Genomic DNA, 7,383 nt, shown 5'->3' with positions numbered 1-7,383 from the left:
GTATTCTTAAAATGCATTCAAAATTCTGAATAATTTGTAATATATAATTATTCACGGTATTTAGAAATGCCCACGATAACAATATCGTGCATATTCATTACCGTGATATATCGCATTACCGAATACCGGCACAAGTCTACAGTGGATGGACTGTTTTGAAACTTATATGGTAGTTACATAGCACCTAGACCTCAGTTATCATGAAAAAAGCCAGAAAATTTCAGTTTTGACAATATGGGACCTTTAAAAACATGCCTGCTTTTCTCTTCTTTGAAGACACTTCATGGCATGGATTTTATGATTTTATCTAATACTCAATGCCAGCGCTGCTCTGCCTTCTGTGACCCTGCTGAAGGCTTCAGCTGTCAACATGTGAAAAGAGATGGCATTAATCTGTGTGCATTTGGAAATATTAAGGAGTGTTTGGTACTGCTTCCCCATTTTGGGAATTCTGCCTCTGTCTTTCTCTCTCTGGGAATGTTTACCCACGCTGAGACTAAAAAGCTAATGCTTTTCCAAGGACATGCTGTACACAGCACATGGAGCACGTTCAGTGCCCTGCTCAGACTTACACGGTCCCCGTGTCAATAAAACACACACACATAGACTGGAAATGGATGGTCAGCATCTTTTACACCTTTTTTTAATGGTTTTTAGTGGTTATGCTTTATGATTACGTCTTACCTGTCACAAATGTAGGGCTCTATGATTTCCATGATGCAGGACAGAATCACGGAATCCATTCAAAAAAATAGAATTTACAGTATAATTTGTACCGAATTTGAAAAATGTTTGATGAATAAATCAAAAGTAAGGCTTTTATATCAGCTCTCTGTGAATATTAATGTGCAAAACGTCAGCATGTTCAGAAGGTTATTATTGTAAAAATATTAATAAATTATGAAATTATTATGATTGAATTAAAACGTTTTTTGAATTCAGTTGATTAGGCATGCGTTTTGATTACTGACATTTAATTCAACCATTAAAACGGAATCCAGAAAAAATACAACAAACAAAAAGGAATCAAGAAAAATTATAACAGAAAAAAGAAAATTAGCAAAATTAAACCGAATTTGGGAAAAAATAAAATAGATTTCCTGCATGACTAGGGATGTAATTATTCACTCAATTCACGATGCGATATGATTTATGATACTGATTTACTGACGTTTTTTTTCTTTCTTTTTTTAACAAAATTAGATTTAAGACAAATGAAAAGGTGTCCTTTTATTATTTCTCAGACAAAATGCTGTATATTTCTTTGTGAAAGTGAAATATGTCGGAAGAACAAAACTAAATTGAATATTTAAAATCCCAAATCAAATAAATAAATATTACAAATAAAAGTGATCTCTCAATATAAACAAACTAAGGCTATTCTTGTGCTCTTTCCATTTAAAATGAGAGGCAACCACTGCATTTTAATCACGATCCAAACAAAGATGCTGCACACATGCACCATGAGCTGTTTTTAATCTAAATTAGATTATATAATTTCAAAATTTAAAGCAAAAACAGAACGGACTTTAGTTTTGTGAAACTATTTAAGACAAATTATAAATTAAATGTGTCCTTTTATTATTGCTTGGACAAAATGCTGTATATTTCTTTGTGAAAGTGAAATATGTCGGAAGAACAAAACTAAATTGAATATTTAAAATCCCAAATCAAATAAATAAATATTACAAATAAAAGTGATCTCTCAATATAAACAAACTAAGGCTATTCTTGTGCTCTTTCCATTTAAAATGAGAGGCAACCACTGCATTTTAATCACGATCCAAACAAAGATGCTGCACACATGCACCATGAGCTGTTTTTAATCTAAATTAGATTATATAATTTCAAAATTTAAAGCAAAAACAGAACGGACTTTAGTTTTGTGAAACTATACTACATAAAACTTGGGGTGCATCGTTACATCCCTAATGGTGACAATAAAGAAAGGAATTTGTCCATATGAAAAAAACAACAAAAAAAAACAGAATTGTTTGTTTAATAAAAATGAGAATCTGTCCAAATTAATAGACCTGAAGTTCATGTTTGACATGTAAGGTGATGTTATATATATTTTTTAATTATTCAGATGCTTTCTCCTGTCCAAATTTAAAATGCAGAGACCGCTATAATTGGCTTAACCAATGGTGTGAGATTGAGTCAGACTTTCTGTTTGCACTAATAATAGAAGACAACAGGAGTGTTTGAGAAACCAGTTTGAAAACAATCATTTTTGCAATGAAATGAATGGTGCAGAAATCACACACATCTTCAAACTCTATACTAAATAGTGTACATGCGACACATGCAGCCTCTTGGCTTATTCTATTGTGATTATTATTGGTCATTCGAAGTCTTCTGGGGTTAAAATGTTTGGCTGTAATGAGCACAAAACTCCTGAACTGAACTTTCCCCCAGATAACTGATTCCCAGCGTAACTTTGCTAGTTTTGTGACTCTCATAACACTCCACAGTCTTCTCACATAATTAAATTTATCCAACTTCTTTAATTTATTTATTCATTTGTAGCCATGTAATACACAGGACAATGACGATCAGGACCACGGTCCCCTTGGCTTCCTCTGAACTAACACATACTCATTGCATTGCTGATAAAACCATATGAGTGAACTGTTAAATATTAACCACTTTCACTAAGAGCAATGTTCACTAGTGGTGATTATTTCCTGTGATAATCTCTGAGGTTAGCTGTACAAAGTGCGCTCAAAAGGCCTCGTTTTCCTTGAATGTGTTGTGGCTGGTTGACGGAGCTCAATCTGATCAGACTGAGCCATCACAGTACAAATGCTGCTTTGTCAATTTTTTACGTTTTTGTTGACAACGGCAAACTTAACCACTTAATTTTGTCAGATGTCTGCTGTTAATAGTTAAGGTTACAGCAAATGTGTGCATAAACAATGGATGATCGTCACAGGTGGCAAACTTTTCATTGAAGTGAAAATGTATTAAATTCTGTGAATACAAAGACATTTTAACCATACTTTGGTTAAATCAAACTTTATATGAATCAAAAACTTCTGGAATGCATCCAACTGCTTTATACAACATTGTGTTTTAATTATTGGGCTTTGCTTAGGTATTGCTTACATATTGGATACTACAGATGTAGACCGGATTAAAGAAGTTTTGCTGAAGCGCCAGAATGCGTTCCAGATATCCGCTCATAGAGAAAGAGCCATCGGAAATCTTTTAGAGCAGACTTTAGTTTAATTAGACTGCCGGAGGAGAAGAAGAAAGACTCACGATGCACGTTGAGCTGAATCGTCTCATTCCTTCGTGTATTGGTTTATATTTATAGCCCTTGTTAGTGATGGTGGTCGTGATTAGTCTGCAGCTTTTTAGATGATAGCAAGCGTGGACAGACTGCATCCAATCAGGTACTTATCGTTAGAGTCATCAACCCAGCACATCATCTCTAGTCAGCAGCCCACTGCACTGTGTATGTGTGCACAAACTTTTACTTTTCATCAGAAATAAGGAATATTTCAAGTTTTCTTTAACCTAATGACCATATACCACATGTGAGTTGCTGTCGGAGTGTGTATAAACAAGCAGAATCCACGTTTGCCTATTACAATAATTAATATTTTACATTTTACAATAAATAAACATTTAAAATATGCTAACATCGCACTGCTTTGATAGTCTGACCGTCAGTATAACCACATTGATGTAAACATAACACAGCTTTATTCTTGAATTCAGCATGAAATCCAATTTCAATTATTTCCTTATTAAACAAAAAGTTATAATCAGTCTTTCAAGTCATGTCATCTTAAAATTGGTACGTAGTTCAAGTGAATTAAAGGGGTCATATGATGCTGCTAAAAAGAACATTATTTTGTGTATTTGGTGTAATGAAATGTGTTTATGCGGTTTAAAGTAAAAAAAAACACATTATTTTCCACATACTGTACATTATTGTTTCTCCTCTATGCCCCGCCTTTTTGAAACGCGTCGATTTTTACAAAACTAATCGGTCTGAAAAGCGAGGTGTGCTCTGATTGGTCTTTGTGTGAACATTTGGGCGGTGTTATGCAAATCTTCCCACATTGTGACGTAGATATGTGGGGGCGTGTTAGAACGAGGCGTTTTAGGTAGGTGTGGCTGACTCTTAACTTTTATAAAGAATATCTCTTTGGATTTGAGACTTTAGTCTTTACAACTTTACAGATCTTCTTTATGCACCAAGAGCTTGTAACACTCCAAAGAGAAAGGAAAAAATGAAATCGCATCATATGACCCCTTTAAGATATCTGCAAAGACCAGAAGAGACATGGAAGATGGATGTAACTCTCTGTTGATCATTGTTTACATGCAGCTCCACTTACAAAAATTATGTTGTCGATGCAAAAGCAGATACTCATACATTTCATGCAGAAAAGTAAGCACAGAAACACGCATTTCTTAGTGATTCCTCAGGCCTGCAAAGCTTACATTGTGATTGTGTTCACCGTAAACATGCATGCCGTTTGTTTGTACACAAAGAGGGACGGGTCGAAATTATTGTCATATTAAAATTATTGGTAATCAACAGCATGCACAGCTGGTTTACATAAACATTCGGGTGAAAATTCTATTTTAGTTTTGCCTTAACATAGAGGACTGGTTCCATCCAATCAGCTGTTGCATATGCGGTGTAGTATATTTCTGCATGACCTTTGACCTTGTGTTTGTGCGGTTTTTGTCTCTGCAGCCCAGAATGTGACGGTGGAGGAGATTCTGAATGCCTACAGACAAGCATGCCAGAAGCTCAACTGCAAACCAATCCCTAAAGTGCTCAAACAGATACAGGTAACAGACACATTTATTCATGCAGTCTCTCACATCTGCAAAAACATCATGGAAATAGTTTTTTTGTTAATGTAATCTTGTTAAAATTGATTTCATAAAACTGGTATCGAAAAAAGTATCGTTCAGGAACCGGTATCGAAGCCAAGGTATCGGTATCGATATCGAAAAATTTTGAAAGATACCTAGCCCTAATCCTAACAAACCATACATCAATTGAAAGCTTATTTATTCAGCTTTCAGAGGATGTATACATCTCAATTTTGAAAAATTGACCCTTATGACTGGTTTTGTGGTCCAGGGTCACATATGTGATTTTGATGCTCTTCAATGTGACGTAAAGTGTAGCCGCTTCAGTTCAAGTGAAATGCATTTACCTCAGGAAAGCCTTTCACTGTCTATAAACTCGTTAGTCCGCTAGAAGAAGTTAACTTTAGAGGAGCATTTTGTTAAATATATGCACTATATTACATATTTACTTTTGCTGTTTTTGTTTTTATTTTAATGTATTGTCTTAATGTATGTTTGAATAAATCAGTCGTGAAAGCGAGTTTTTATTTCAGCCACTGTTTATATTTCAACAACAAACTGGTGTGGAAATATAATTATATAATTGAATATAGTATAATAATTAGGTGCAATTTAAATGTTTATATATTTGAGTATTGATTATTTAATATCTTTAAATATTTACATTTATTTATTTGTTTCTTTTTTTTAAATTATTTAGTTTCAGTTTCGTTTTTCAGCTAAATAAAAACTTTAGATTTTGGTGTTTCTGTAAAAAAGTAATTTAAGTGCATCATTATTCTCCTTGAAGTCATAAAGTGTTAAATCCGCACTCACAGAAGAAGAGGGATGCCTGATCACACATTAGTATCCTCTATCGTATCCTCAGTTGGCCTGTTGCGCTGGATTACATCTGTACTCTGATCACAAACGTATAACCGACCGGTCACTTGACTCGCTTACTGAAAGCCTCTTATAGACACAGCGCTGTAAACATACCATGCTGAGCCAACAAACGGTCCTGATGACACACACACACACATCCAGAGTCAAATTCCCAAACATCAGGGATTTGCATAGAGTGTTTTATTGGTTTGGTTAGGGCTCAACATGAACGTGCCTGTTTTCTGTCAGTAAACACTTAACTATATGACTTCCTATAACAAATATAGCAATTATGTGTTCTTATTACTAATGTTATGATTTTCAAAGGGTCAAATTTGTCACATACACGGAAGCACATAAGAGTCTTAATAGCTCATCACCAAAAATCAGCCTGTTTAATGCAAAGTATCAGAAAGAGGGAGAAAAGGGGTCATGAAAAACTGAATTATGACTGTTTTTGGAGGAAAATACTTCCAGAAAGAGTCCAGGCTTCAGTTTTACTTGCATAACTTTCACATTGAGGTGAAGAAGTTGATCAAGTTTGATAATTTCATGCTGCAATTGTTCATCAATGGGTGTGCATATTCATCTAGAGTCCAAGAAGTGCATGTGAGATGAAGTCTCCATAACATGTAATGCATCAGTTAATACCTGGCTCAAAATAGACCTGAATGCAAAAGGTGTAACAATTATTAAATGGTTAAATCTCTTGGATGGATGGATGCGTGTTTTGATAGTCATGACTCATTTCCAAAGTTTGGTTCCTGTACAAAAGCTATGCATTTTTAGAAATTAAGTATCTCATCTGGGTCAAACAGACCTATATACATTATGAGGGTTAGAAAATAGACGAGATGAAAGATGAGCATGAAAGATTTCAGGTGAGACTCGACAGGTGTTATAATGAGACAGGAGGGGTAAGTGCAAGCAGATCGATAGAGAGAGAGAGAGAGAGAGAACAGTTTCTCCCATCTGCTCCTATAGCTGAGTCACTGAAGAAAGACCGACTGAGAGAAATCATGTTATCATGGCCTGATGTTTGCACAGAGATGCCAGCTAACACCCACAATCCTTCACCAACCAGCACATGCTGCTGTTCTCCTCCCCTCTTTCCCTCCGTTCACATCCCGCTCTTTTGTGTTTCCCATCTGTTACTTTTCCACTCCTTTATTTTTCTCTGCAAGTGTAGTTTTTTGTGCGCCGTGCGTGTAATGTGTTTTTGTGCGGTATGTGTAAGCTGTAGTTGTGCAGAAAGGCATCAGTCTGTTAAACCCTTCCAAGGGCCTGATGGTAAATTTCCACTGGGAGTCCCCAGGGCAGAAAATAGCCGGTCATTACTGTGTGCGTGTGTACGTATGTGTTTTTCCACCACCTCAGTCCGCGCTTGGCTTCCTCACTCCTAATTGCTTAGTCACCCTTGGAAAAATGACTTCACAAACAGGACTGTAAAAGAAATGCGTTGAAAAAGGAGAAGAGAGAGAGAGAAAGAGAGAGCTGCTAAGAAGATTAATGCTCCTTTTATGTCCGTTTACTCTGCACAGATTTCAGCTCAGCTTCAGCTTCAGCTCAATATTGTCAATAATGTGCAGCACAGTATGGGTATCATTACCCTGCTGAAAAAAACAATAGAAACTATCACAGAAATTCTTATAGTTTCCATTAAACCATTACAAAATT

The 7,383-nt window shown here is 35.6% G+C and overlaps 1 long non-coding RNA gene across 1 annotated transcript in view; it reads left to right on the top strand.

The window, feature by feature from the left end:
- The first annotated feature begins 183 nt into the window (after positions 1 to 183).
- LOC107724157 (uncharacterized) overlaps positions 184 to 7,383 on the top strand; it is a 10,626-nt gene continuing 3,426 nt past the window's right edge. Inside the window, exons 1-2 of the long non-coding RNA XR_001637999.1 lie at positions 184 to 194; positions 870 to 872. This is a non-coding gene — a long non-coding RNA (uncharacterized LOC107724157). The remainder of the gene's footprint in view (positions 195 to 869; positions 873 to 7,383) is intronic.

The sequence above is a fragment of the Sinocyclocheilus rhinocerous genome, unplaced genomic scaffold (assembly GCF_001515625.1).
Source record: "Sinocyclocheilus rhinocerous isolate Xijiao unplaced genomic scaffold, SAMN03320098_v1.1 scaffold1394, whole genome shotgun sequence".
Classification (NCBI taxonomy): domain Eukaryota; kingdom Metazoa; phylum Chordata; class Actinopteri; order Cypriniformes; family Cyprinidae; genus Sinocyclocheilus; species Sinocyclocheilus rhinocerous.
The sequence above is the reverse complement of the archived record's forward strand: the minus strand, read 5'-3'. Positions and strand labels throughout refer to the sequence as shown.